The sequence below is a fragment of the Coregonus clupeaformis genome, chromosome 33, assembly GCF_020615455.1.
Source record: "Coregonus clupeaformis isolate EN_2021a chromosome 33, ASM2061545v1, whole genome shotgun sequence".
Lineage (NCBI taxonomy): Eukaryota > Metazoa > Chordata > Actinopteri > Salmoniformes > Salmonidae > Coregonus > Coregonus clupeaformis.
Genome location: NC_059224.1, coordinates 40,210,792 through 40,224,935, shown reverse-complemented (window position 1 = coordinate 40,224,935; position 14,144 = coordinate 40,210,792).

The following is a 14,144-nucleotide window of genomic DNA, read 5'->3' as shown; positions in this document are numbered from 1 at the left end:
TTTGTGTGTGCTTTTTTTTATATACTGTGTGTATTATATATGGATTGTTATTTCATGGATTTTCATCAGCTCAAAACACAACTTTAATGCTATGAATTGACTTGTGAAAATCTTGTGATGCATGAAAAATGTGTATAGAAAATAAGTAATGAATGAGAACCTAAATGAATAGTGAAAAGTTAATTAGAAGTACATGTAAGAAGATCCTCTCTCACCTTTGCATTCTCCTGACTCTTAACCCATTTGGATTTCAACTTAGTTTTACCCCTTTCTCCCAGCTGCAAAGATAAGACATTAAAAAAGAGGGCCATTATAAATAGAGCAAGCAATGAATCTGTCATCCATGCAATTTATCAAACTGCTTTACCTTGCAACTTTGCTTTTCCAGCTGTATGCTCTGCCGGGTTGCATTAGTACCATTGCAGCCTTCTTGTGCTAACTATTGAATTACATAGGCTCTGATGACAACACCCTTGTCATGTACTGTACTAGGACCATCCAGAGAAGAAACTGCCAGATGCTTCATAATCGCCTGGAAGTAAAGCGGCACTGGAAGCCACATTTGAAATGGAATACAACATGGAGAAGGGTGGGAAAACATCACATGAAAACACGATTGAAATGTATTTTCACACTGTATGTAATGAAGGTTTGTATAAAAATAAAGTGTATAGGCTATTACATATCACTGGAGTAGCCTATAGGCCTATTATAAAAAATGTTCACGGCATCTAAACTGATTGGATCCCCCTCATCTACTGAACGAACGCGCTATACAGCGCATGAGCGCAAAGACCGCCACATTATCTCCAACCCAGACTAACCACTCCACCGCTGCTTTGATCTCCCATCAGGTCAGAGAAATCAGAAAAGTAAATGGCGCGTAATGCGCGTTTCGGGTTGAGTTTCATCACAGGGGCTATCACCAGTGCTTAATTTGCCTGAACAGGATCCGGCACCTCTCAGATTTGACTTTGTTTGTTCCGGCACCTATTTGCCCAGATCCGGTACCTCTCGCAGCATGATTTATTTCACTGTTCGCACTGTAGACGTTCTAATAAAAGCGATCAGCATTAAATCAATTTGCCTCCTCGTTATTTCTCCCGCCCCCCAGAAAGACCATCATGTAAAAGCGTGGTGATCCTTCCATGTAATCATCCTATCCTGCCACAATGATTCCAGACCTGCTCTCTTATTTGTACATAGAGGTTATGGGGCGGGCCAGTGGGGTACGTAACTGATCTTGACACAGGTCTTGGTAGTGGTGGTCAGCTAGGGAAGAGGTCCCTACGTAATCACGTCACGTAACCTAGTCTCACTACTGAATTTGAGTCGTGGGAAAGCCAAATAAAAAATTTATAAGAAAAGGCAATCGAGTTTGACATTTTTCAAATCCAAAAATCCAGAGAAAGATGGTGAATCGAACCCAGAACGAGCCAGAGAACTGGCAGTGCCGGAGGAGAGGAGTGAGGGGCAAACTGTTCCTGATGGCGATGCTAATCCGCCAGTTCAGAATCACCACCGGCACCTCCACTAGCTAGTAGGCTACCAGCGAGTCAGACTCAGCGGGAGTGGGAGACGGGGAGCTGCAGAGGAGGGAGGCAGTGCATCCACCGATGCAATTTGCAGTTCAAGAACAAACAAACGTATAACCCCTGGCTTGTCATGCAGAATTCAAAATTGGGCTGTACACCAGGTGTTGCCAACTCCTCAGTAAGGAAAGTAGCTATTGGCTGTCCTAAAAGTCGCTAGAAGTCGCTAAATGACGTAATCACCTAATTTGCATAATTGGCCATGTGCATGTATTGTGATGGATGCTGTAGGAGAGAGGAATAATGTCATGGGAGAGACAGAAAGTGAGTAAAAAACACCCTAAATATGTTTAGAACTACAAATGAACTTTCTTCTGTCGATTCTTGTTTTTTTAAATATTTTACATTTACATCCCGCCCTGAATGTAAGCCAGTGCGGGATCAGCCAGCGGCGGCTTCCCTCATGCGCTATTCATTTGCAGTCTGGACGCGGAGGGGTGAACGTCTTCTGCTCTGACTACAGTTGGGAGGGACTGCTGCGCGAGGACTGGGCCGCCTGTGAGTGCTTTGGGACAGGGGTGGGGCCCACGGCAGCACCTGCTGCTCGTTGAGAAGAGTAAGAACGATACATGCTTTCACGTCAGAGTCTACAAAAGTCTCCAATAACACCAGAAAAAGTTGCTAGATTTGTCGCTAGTCGCTTTTTTGAAAATGTGTTACTAGTTGGTAACACTGTGTACAACATGCAAAAAGGTGGGGAGCTTCGGTCTAGAAACGACTGGAGGCACTAAACTAGCAACAGAGTGGGTGGAATGTACAGTAAATTAACATCCTACGCATCAGACGTAAAAATAAAATAAAAAATAATAGCCCTCAAAAAAAGGTTTTTGAACTTGCCTGAACCAAGGCGCATTTGGTGGCAGCAATCCGTGTAGACAAGGCTAAAGAGGACACCCAGGTTAACACTCAAAATGAAAACATTGTTTTGACACTTGAGTCAAAGCCAGTCTTCAGAACAGCCTTAGAAGGAGGCTAAACATCACAGCCACATGCCCGCTCATGGCTTTGAGCAAGACGTGACATGGGGAGAGTCATTGTGGGAGGTTTTGAAAACTAAGGTAGGACATTTTTTTTTTTTCAAACCTCCAAACGAGCTTCAATGCCATACAACACTCCTTCCGTAGCCTCCAACTGCTCTTAAACACTAGTAAAACTAAATGCATGCTCTTCAACCGAACGCTGCTGGCACCCGCCCATCCGACTAGAATCACTACTCTCGGCGGGTCTGACCTAGAGTATGTGGACAACTACAAATACCTAGGTGTCTGATTAGACTGTAAACTATCCTTCCAGACTCACATTAAGCATCTCAAATCCAAAGTTCAATCTAGAATCGGCTTTCTATTTCTCAACAAAGCCTCGTTAAACTGACTATCCTACCGATCCTTGACTTCGGCGATGTCATTTACAAAATAGCCTCCAACACTCTACTCAGCAAATTGGATGTAGTCTATCACAGTGCCATCCGTTTTGTCACCAAAGCCCCATATATATAGGACAGCGCCGGAGAAGATGGCTGCCGTTTTACAGCCCTCTAACCAATTGTACTATTATGTGTGTTTTTCCGCGTTATTTGTAATTTATTTTGTACATAATGTTTCTGCCATCGTCTCTTATAACCAAAGAGAGCTTCTGGATATCAGGACAGCGATTACTCACCTCGCATTGGACGAAGATTTTTTCTTCAACGAGGCGTTCGCGAAGGATATCCTACAGACACCCGACAAGGCCCAGATCCCCGTCATTCGCGTGAGGAAGAGACGGAGATATCGCGGACGCAGATCCGGGTGCCTTGTAAGGATCCGACGGCGAGCGAGTAAACTGCCTCTCCCATCAATCCTATTAGCCAACGTTCAATCTTTTGAGAATAAAATTGACGATTTAAGATTACGGTTATCCTACCAACGGGACATTAAAAACTGTAATATCTTATGTTTCACGGAGTCGTGGCTGAACGACAACAATGATAACATTCAGCTAGCAGGCTATACGCTACATCGGCAGGACAGAACGTCTGACTCTGGTAAGACAAGGGGAGGCGGTCTGTGTATATTTGTAAACAACAGCTGGTGCACAAAATCAAATACTAAGGAAGTCTCGAGGTTTTGCTCGCCTGAGGTAGAGTATCTTATGATAAGCTGTAGACCACACTATTTACCAAGAGAGTTTTCATCTATATTTTTCATAGCTGTCTATTTACCACCACAAACCAATGCTGGCATTAAGATTGCACTGAATGAGTTGTACAAGGCCATTAATCAACAGGAAAACGCTCATCCAGATGCAGCGCTCCTAGTAGCCGGGGGCTTTAATGCAGGGAAACTTAAATCCGTTCTACCTAATTTCTACCAGCATGTTAAATGTGCAACCAGAGGGAAAAAAACTCTAGACCACCTTTACTCCACACACAGAGACGCATACAAAGCTCTCCCTCGCCCTCCATTTGGCAAATCTGACCATAACTCTATCCTCCTGATTCCTGCTTATAAGCAAAAACTGAAGCAGGAAGCACCAGTGATTCGGTTAATAAAAAAGTGGTCAGATGACGCAGATGCTAAGCTACAGGACTGTTTTGCTAGCACAGACTGGAACATGTTCCGGGATTCTTCAGACAGCATTGAGGAGTACACCACATCAGTCACTGGCTTCATCAATAAGTGCATCGATGATGTCGTCCCCACAGTGACCGTACGTACATACCCCCAACCAGAAGCCATGGATTACAGGAAACATCCGCACTGAGCTAAAGGGTAGAGCTGCCGCTTTCAAGGAACGGGACTCTAACCCGGACGCTTATAAGAAATCCCGCTATGACCTCCGACGAACCATCAAACAGGCAAAGAGTCAATACAGGTCTAAGATTGAATCATACTACACTGGCTCTGACGCTCGTCGGATGTGGCAGGGCTTGAAAACTATTACAGACTACAAAGGGAAGCACAGCCGCGAGCTGCCCAGTGACACAAGCCTACCAGACGAGCTAAACCACTTCTATGCTCGCTTCGAGGCAAGCAACACTGAAGCATGCATGAGAGCACCAGCTGTTCCGGACGACTATGTGATCACGCTCTCCGTAGCCGATGTGAGTAAGACTTTTAAGCAGGTCAACATTCACAAGGCCGCAGGGCCAGACGGATTACCAGGACGTGTACTCCGAGCATGTGCTGACCAACTGGCAAGTGTCTTCACTGACATTTTCAACATGTCCCTGACTGAGTCTGTAATACCAACATGTTTCAAGCAGACCACCATAGTCCCCGTGCCCAAGAACTCTAAGATAACCTGCCTAAATGACTACCGACCCGTAGCACTGACGTCTGTAGCCATGAAGTGCTTTGAAAGACTGGTCATGGCTCACATCAACAGCATAATCCCAGAAACCCTAGACCCACTCCAATTTGCATACCGCCCCAACAGATCCACAGATGATGCAATCTCTATCGCACTCCACACTGCCCTTTCCCACCTGGACAAGAGGAACACCTACGTGAGAATGCTATTCATTGACTACAGCTCAGCATTCAACACCATAGTGTTCACTAAGCTCATCACTAAGCTAAGGATCCTGGGACTAAACACCTCCCTCTGCAACTGGATCCTGGACTTCCTGACGGGCCGCCCCCAGGTGGTAAGGGTAGGTAACAACACATCTGCCACACTGATCCTCAACACGGGGGCCCCCTCAGGGGTGCGTGCTCAGTCCCCCTCCTGTACTCTCTGTTCACCCATGACTGCATGGCCAGGCACGACTCCAACACCATCATTAAGTTTGCCGACGACACAACAGTGGTAGGCCTGATCACCGACAACGATGAGACAGCCTATAGGGAGGAGGTCAGAGATCTGGCCGTGTGGTGCCAGGACAACAACCTCTCCCTCAACGTGACCAAGACAAAGGAGATGATTGTGGACTACAGGAAAAAAAAAGAGGACTGAGCACGCCCCCATTCTCATCGACGGGGCTGTAGTGGAACAGGTTGAGAGCTTCAAGTTCCTTGGTGTCCACATCACCAACGAACTATCATGGTCCAAACACACCAAGACAGTCGTGAAGAGGGCACGACAAAGCCTATTCCCCCTCAGGAGACTAAAAAGATTTGGCATGGGTCCTCAGATCCTCAAAAATTATACAGCTGCACCATCGAGAGCATCCTGACTGGTTGCATCACCGCCTGGTATGGCAACTGCTTGGCCTCTGACCGCAAGGCACTACAGAGGGTAGTGCGTACGGCCCAGTACATCACTGGGGCAAAGCTCACTGCCATCCAGGACCTCTATACCAGGCGGTGTCAGAGGAAGGCCCTCAAAATTGTCAAAGACTCCAGCCACCCTAGTCATAGACTGTTCTCTCTGCTACCGCACGGCAAGCGGTACCGGAGTGCCAAGTCTAGGTCCAAAAGACTTCTCAACAGCTTCTACCCCCAAGCCATAAGACTCCTGAACAGCTAATCATGGCTACCCGGACTATTTGCACTGCCCCCCCACCCCATCCTTTTTACGCTGCTGCTACTCTGTTAAGTATTTATGCATAGTCACTTTAACTCTACCCACATGTACATATTACCTCAACTACCTCAACTAGCCGGTGCCCCCGCACATTGACTCTGCAACGGTACCCCCCTGTATATATAGCCTCCCTACTGTCACTTTATTTTACTGTATATATAGCCTCCCTACTGTCACTTTATTTTACTTCTGCTCTTATTTTCTCAACACTTTTTTTGTTGTTGTTTTATTCTTACTTTTTTTGTTTAAAATAAATGCACTGTTGGTTAAGGGCTGTAAGTAAGCATTTCACTGTAATGTCTGCACCTGTTGTATTCGGCGCATGTGACCAATAAAATTTGATTTGATTTAATTTGATTTGATATACTACCCAACACTGTGACCTGTACGCTCTTGTTGGCTGGTCCTCACTACATATTCGTCGCCAAACCCACTGGCTCCAGGCCATCTATAAATCACTGCTAGGCAAATCCCCGCCTTATCTTAGCTCATTGGTCACCATAGTAACACCCACCCATTGTATGCGCTCCAGCAGGTATATCTCACTGGTCATCCCCAAAGCCAACACCTCCTTTGGCCGCCATTCCTTCCAGTTCTCTGCTGCCAATGTCTGGAACGAACTGCAAAAATCTCTGAAGCTGGAGACTCTTATCTCCCTCACTAACTTTAAGCATCAGTTGTCAGAGCACCTTATCGATCACTGCACCTGTACACAGCCCATCTGAAATTAGCCCACCCAACTACCTCATCCCCATACTGTTATTTATTTTGCTCATTTGCACTCCAGTATCTCTATTTGCACATCATCTCTTGCACATCTATCATTCCAGTGTTAATACTAAATTGTAATTATTTTGCACTATGGCCTATTTATTGCCTTACCTCCATAACTTGCTACATTAGCACACACTGTATACAGTGAGGAGAACAAGTATTTGATACACTGCCGATTTTGCAGGTTTTCTTACTTACAAAGCATGTAGAGGTCTGTACTTTATATCATAGGTACACTTCAACTGTGAGAGACGGAATCTAAAACAAAAATCCAGAAAATCACATTGTATGATTTTTAAGTAATTAATTTGCATTTTATTGCATGACATAAGTATTTGATCACCTACCAATGAGTAAGAATTCCGGCTCTCACAGACTAGTTAGTTTTTCTTTAAGAAGCCCTCCTGTTCTCCACTCATTACCTGTATTAACTGCACCTGTTTGAACTCATTACCTGTATAAAAGACACCTGTCCACACACTCAATCAAACAGACTCCAACCTCTCCACAATGGCCAATACCAGAGAGCTGTGTAAGGACATCAGGGATAAAATTGTAGACCTGCACAAGGCTGGGATGGGCTACAGGACAATAGGCAAGCAGCTTGGTGAGAAGGCAACAACTGTTGGCACAATTATTAGAAAATGGAAGAAGTTCAAGATGACGGTCAATCACCCTCGGTCTGGGGCTCCATGCAAGATCTCACCTCGTGGGGCATCAATGATCATGAGGAAGGTGAGGGATCAGCCCAGAACTACACGGCAGGACCTGGTCAATGACCTGAAGAGAGCTGGGACCACAGTCTCAAAGAAAACCATTAGTAACACACTACACCGTCATGGATTAAAATCCTGCAGCACACGCAAGGTCCCCCTGCTCAAACCAGCGCATGTCCAGGCCCGTCTGAAGTTTGCCAATGACCATCTGGATGATCCAGAGGAGGAATGGGAGAAGGTCATGTGGTCTGATGAGACAAAAATATAGCTTTTTGGTCTAAACTCCACTCGCCGTGTTTGGAGGAAGAAGAAGGATGAGTACAACCCCAAGAACACCATCCCAACCGTGAAGCATGGAGGTGGAAACATCATTCTTTGGGGATGCTTGTCTGCAAAGGGGACAGGACGACTGCACCGTATTGAGGGGAGGATGGATGGGGCCATGTATTGCGAGATCTTGGCCATCAACCTCCTTCCCTCAGTAAGAGCATTGAAGATGGGTCGTGGCTGGGTCTTCCAGCATGACAACGACCCGAAACACACAGCCAGGGCAACTAAGGAGTGGCTCTGTAAGAAGCATCTCAAGGTCCTGGAGTGGCCTAGCCAGTCTCCAGACCTGAACCCAATAGAAAATCTTTGTAGGGAGCTGAAAGTCCGTATTGCCCAGCAACAGCCCCAAAACCTGAACGATCTGGAGAATCCCTGCTGCAGTGTGTGCAAACCTGGTCAAGACCTACAGGAAACGTATGATCTCTGTAATTGCAAACAAAGGTTTCTGTACCAAATATTAAGTTCTGCTTTTCTGATGTATCAAATACTTATGTCATGCAATAAAATGCAAATTAATTACTTAAAAATAATACAATGTGATTTTCTGGATTTTTGTTTTAGATTCCGTCTCTCGCAGTTGAAGTGTACCTATGATAAAAATTACATACCTCTACATGCTTTGTAAGTAGGAAAACCTGCAAAATCGGCAGTGTATGAAATACTTGCTCTCCCCACTGTATATATTTTCTGTTGTTTTTTTTACTTTATGTTTTGTTTACCCCATATGTAACTCTGTGTTGTTGTTTTTTATCGCACTGCTTTGCTTTATCTTGGCCAGGTCGCAGTTGTAAATGAGAACTTGTTCTCAACTGGTTTACCTGGTTAAATAAAGGTGAAATAAAAACAATTTAAAAAACAATTAATGCTCGAAAATTATATGAAATTGTGGTCTTGTAAGCCCCACAGCTGAGTATGTGTGCATATGGCGGGTGTTCTGCAGTGTCGTCTAAAAATGTTGCTGTACATTGATGTCTAGAAAATTAGGCTATAATACATTCGGACTTGTGTAAGCCCGCAGCTATACTCAAGTATGTGGGCGTACTGCAGTGACGTCTAAAATGCTTTGAATTCATTAGCACCTTGGAGAGTGCTGTCCATTTCACCACCATACATAGTAGGCTACTTGGCTGCTACGTTGTGTTTGACACTTCTTTTCTCAATGTGTTCCAGTACCTCAGATATGTAATCAGATATGTGTTCCGGGACTTCCCGATTTACAAATTGAGCACTGGCTATCACTATTATGAACATCTCCCAATACGGGCAGGGGTGGGGTGGAATCGGAGGGTAGGAAAGGTATCTGTCTGACTGATCCTGTTGTTTCCTGCTGTGTTTTCTATATGTTCTGTTTAGGCCTATGTGATGTGTGAGAAGTGCTAAGATTTCCTCTTGTAGGACAAACGTGAAACGGAATCGGAATTGTTTTCACTTTTCCATCATATGACCGTCATAATCAAATTCATTGATATACTGTCGTTTCATTCAATCAATTAATCAAAGTTTAATGCTGGTATTATTTTCTCCTTCATGGCATGAGGAGTGATAGCTCATAAACTGAAGAGAACTTATACAATAAGATTGATTGGCTTCTTTCTCTTGTTGATACGTTTCACATCTTCACAAATCCAGACCCAAACACACATTTGAGTTGCATACACATGGGGACTTCATTAACATAATGTGGGATGTGATGGGTAAATATTATTCTCTATTTGCTACAGAAAATTGTAAAGGAATAATGTTAGGAAACAAGAATCTCAAACTACAGCTAGCAAATTATTTGCCATAAATAGAAGCAAGGGCCAACAGCTTGATAAAAAGTGTAAAACACACGTGAAAGCTTAATTACAATATTAGTGGGAATATGTCCATGATTAAAAAAAAATAATGGAATATAATTGGATACATCTGAAAAAAGATTAGTTGAGAAGCAGCCACCACTCACGTGTGGATCGCTATTTCTAAAATTAATATGGGCATCGCCCAGTGCTGAAAGTTGAGTAGGCAAATTTACTAACAAGAGGGCGTAGTTAGAGCACTATAAAATAAGAGGTAGGCTTACCTGTTTGACAGACGCAATTATGTTATCCATATATTTGTCGGTAGGCCCTATAGCTTTTCCTCCTATACTGTCACCATGCACTCCTTAAATAGGCCCACCTCCTTTCTGTATCGTACTCGGGCCTCATGTCTGGGGTGGAAAAATCAACTTCTGACAGTACCATGCTGAGATTCATAACGACATCTCAGATTGAATTATTTGCGAACAGTTTCGTTGCAAACAAGACACACTGGTTTGGCATTGGAGAAATACCATAAAATTAATATATTTTAAAGAGTAGGTAGGCATATTAATAGTGACATTGGTGATTTTACCACTGTAATCAGATCGAAATTATGATGTTATTGCCTCTTCAACCTCAGGAGGCTGAAGGTATTTGGCTTGGCCCCTAAGACCCTCACAAACTTTTACAGATGCACAATTTAAAGCATCCTGTCGCATCACCGCCTGGTACGGCAACTGCACCGCCCGCAACCGCAGGGCTCTCCAGAGGGTGGTGCGGTCTGCCCAATGCATCACCAGGGGCACACTGCCTGCCCTCCAGGACACCTACAGCACCCGATGCCACAGGAAGGCCAAAAAAATCATCAAGGACATCAACCAAGGACATTTTGGGCAGCTCCATGGTAAGAAATGTGACCGTTCCTGGTGCAAAAACAATGTCCTATCCCGGAGCTGGAGTAAATGACATTACTAAGCTGCTCCCGAATGTACTAAGTCAGGACATGAAAATTGATTATATCGTAGTCCATGTGGGTTTTAATGACATTATGAAGGGCAGCTCTGAAGAGTTGAAACTGGATTTTAAAGAACTGATTGACTCTCTGCTAGACACTAACAAAAAACCCATCATATCTGGCCCTGTGCCCTCTCTGAATCGTGGCATTGAACGCTTTAGCAGGATTTTTGCTCTTCACAATTGGCTACGTGATTATTGCAGCACAATGGGTGTAACTTTTGTTGACAATTTCGATACCTTTTGGAAACAAAACATGTTTTATAAGGAGGATGGGATCCACCCAAATCATTTGGGTTCCTGGATCCTTTCACAGAATTATAAGGCTGCGTTGAGACAATGACTTAGCAATGACCCAAGCCCAGCTCAGCTAATCCCTACCATTGTGACGCAGAGTTGTCAAAATGCTTCAGCAAATGTACATTACAACAGGGGCGTCGGTAGACACAATATAAGTAACCTAATGTATGTCCCTCTAACTGCCCTGAATGCCTCTGCTGATCCTACAGCTATTGTATGCAGTAATCATGTGCCTAAGAACCAGACTTATACTGTTAACACTGAGCCGGTGTGCCTGAGGAGGAAGGCCACTGTGTGCAGCTCACCCTGCACTAACATAAAGAACATGACCACATCTACTGCTGCTAAGCTCCCCAGTAAAGCAATAAAAACAAGTAAGCATCCCAGAAGAAAAGTGCTCAAAATAGCCCATGTTAACATATGTTGCTTAAGAAACAAGGTTCATGAAATCAATAATTTGCTAGTAACAGATGACATTCATATTCTGACTATCTCTGAAATTCACTTAGATAATACCTTTGAGGATACAGTGGTAGCAATACAAGGTTATAACATTTACAGAAAATATAGAAATGCCAATGATGGAGGTGTTGCTGTTTATATTCAGAACCACATTCTTGTGAAGATTAGAGACAAGTGCTAACAGTCAGTATCTGGATAACATGTATGAAATGCTTGATAATGTATGTGATATCAATAGAGAGGTATACTTTCTGGGTGATTTTAAATATTGACTGGCTTTCATCAGGCTGCCCACTCAAGAGAAAGCTTCAAACTGTAACCAGTGCCTGCAACCTGGTTCAGGTTATCAGTCAACCTACCAGGGTAGTTACAAATGGTACAGGAATTAAATCATCAACATGTATTGATCATATCTTTACTAATGCTGCAGAGATTTGGTTGAAAGCAGAATCCAAATCCATTGGATGTAGTGATCACAATATAGTAGCCATATCTAGGAAAACCAAAGTTCCAAAGGCTGGGCCTAATATTGTGTATAAGAGGTCATACAAAACGTTTTGTAGTGATTCCTATGTTGTTGATGTAAAGAATATATGTTGGTCCGTGGTGTGTAATGAGGAGCAGACAGACACTGCACTTGACGTATTTATGAAATTGATTATTCCAGTTGCTGATCAGCATGCACCCATTAGGAAAATGACTGTAAAAACTGTTAAATCCCCGTGGATTGATGAGGAATTGAAAAATTGTATGGTTGAGAGGGACGAGGCAAAAGGAAAGGCAAATAACTCTGGCTGCACAACCGATTGGCAAACGTATTGCAAATTGAGAAATCATGTGACTAAACTGAATAAAAAGAAGAAGAAACAACACTATGAAACAAGGATAAATGACATAAAGAATTATAGTAAAAGCTTTGGAGTACCTTAAATGACATTTTGGGAAAAATGGCAAACTCAGCTCCATCATTCATTGAATCAGATGGCTCATTCATCACAAAACCAACTGATATTGCCAACTACTTTAATACTTTATTCATTGACAAAATTAGCAAACTTAGACATGAAATGCCAGCAACAATTGCTGACACTACACATCCAAGTATATCTGACCAAATTGTGAAAGACAAGCATTGTCATTTAGAATTCCATAAAGTGAGTGTGGAAGAGGTGAAAAAATTATTGTTGTCTATTAACAATGACAGGCCACCGAGGTCTGACAACTTGGATGGAAAATTACTGAGGATAATAGCGGACGATAATGCCACTCCTAATAGCCATATTTTCAATTTAAGCCTACTAGAATGTGTGTGCCCCCAGGCTTGGAGGGAAGCAAAAGTAATTATGGTACCCAAGAATAGTAAAGCCCCCTTTACTGGCTCAAAAAGCCGATCAATTAGCCTGTTACCAACCCTAAGTAAACTATTGGAAAAAATTGTGTTTGATCAGATACAATGTTATTTTACAGTAAACAAATTGACAACAAACTTTCAGCATGCTTATAGAGAAGGACATTCAACAAGCACAGCACTTACACAAATGACTGATGATTGGCTGAGAGAAATTGATGATAAAAAGATTGTGGGGGCTGTTTCGTTAGACTTCAGTGCGGCTTTTGACATTATTGATCATAGTCTGCTGCTGGAAAAACGTATGTGTTATGGCTTTACACCCACTGTTATAATGTGGATAAAGAGTTACTTGTCTAACAGAAGACAGAAGCCTCTCAAACTTAATCCAGGTAGAATCCGGAATTCCCCAGGGCAGCTGTTTAGGCCCTTTACTTTTTTCCATCTTTACTAACGACATGCTTTGAGTAAAGTCAGTGTGTCTATATATACGGATGTCTCAACACTATACACGTCAGCTGCTACAGCAACTGAAATAACTGCAACACTTAATAAAGAGTTGCAGTTAGTTTCGGAATGGGTGGCAAGGAATAAGTTAGTCCTAAATATTTCCAAAACTAAAAGCATTGTATTTGGGTCAAATCATTCACTAAACCCTAAACCTCAATTACATCTCGTAATGAATAATGTGGAAATTGAGCAAGTTGAGGTGACTAAACTGCTTGGAGTAACCCTGGATTGTAAACTGTCATGGTCAAACCATATTGATACAACAGTAGCTAAGATGGGGAGAAGTATGTCCATAATTAAGCGCTGCTCTGCCTTCTTAACAACACTATCAACAAGGCAGGTCCTACAGGCGCTAGTTTTGTCGCACCTAGACTACTGTTCAGTAGTGTGGTCAGGTGCCACAAGGAGGGACTTGGGAAAATTACAGTTGGCTCAGAACAGGGCAGCACGGCTGGCCCTTAAAGGTACACGGAGAGCTAACATTAATGACATGCATGTTAGTCTCTCCTGGCTTAGAGTGGAAGAGAGATTGACTTCATCACTGCTTGTTTTTTAAAGAGGTGTAGACAAGCTGAATGTACCGAGCTGTCTGTTTGGAATGCTGGCACACAGCTCGGACACCCATGCATACCCCACGAGACATGCCACCAGAGGTCTCTTCACAGTCCCCAAGTCCAGAACAGACTTCGGAAAACGCACAGTACTACATAGAGCCATGACTACATCATGTAACTCAGTCAAGCTGTAGAATAGGATTTAAAAAACAGATTAAACTACACTTTATGGAACAGCGCGGACTGTGAAGAGA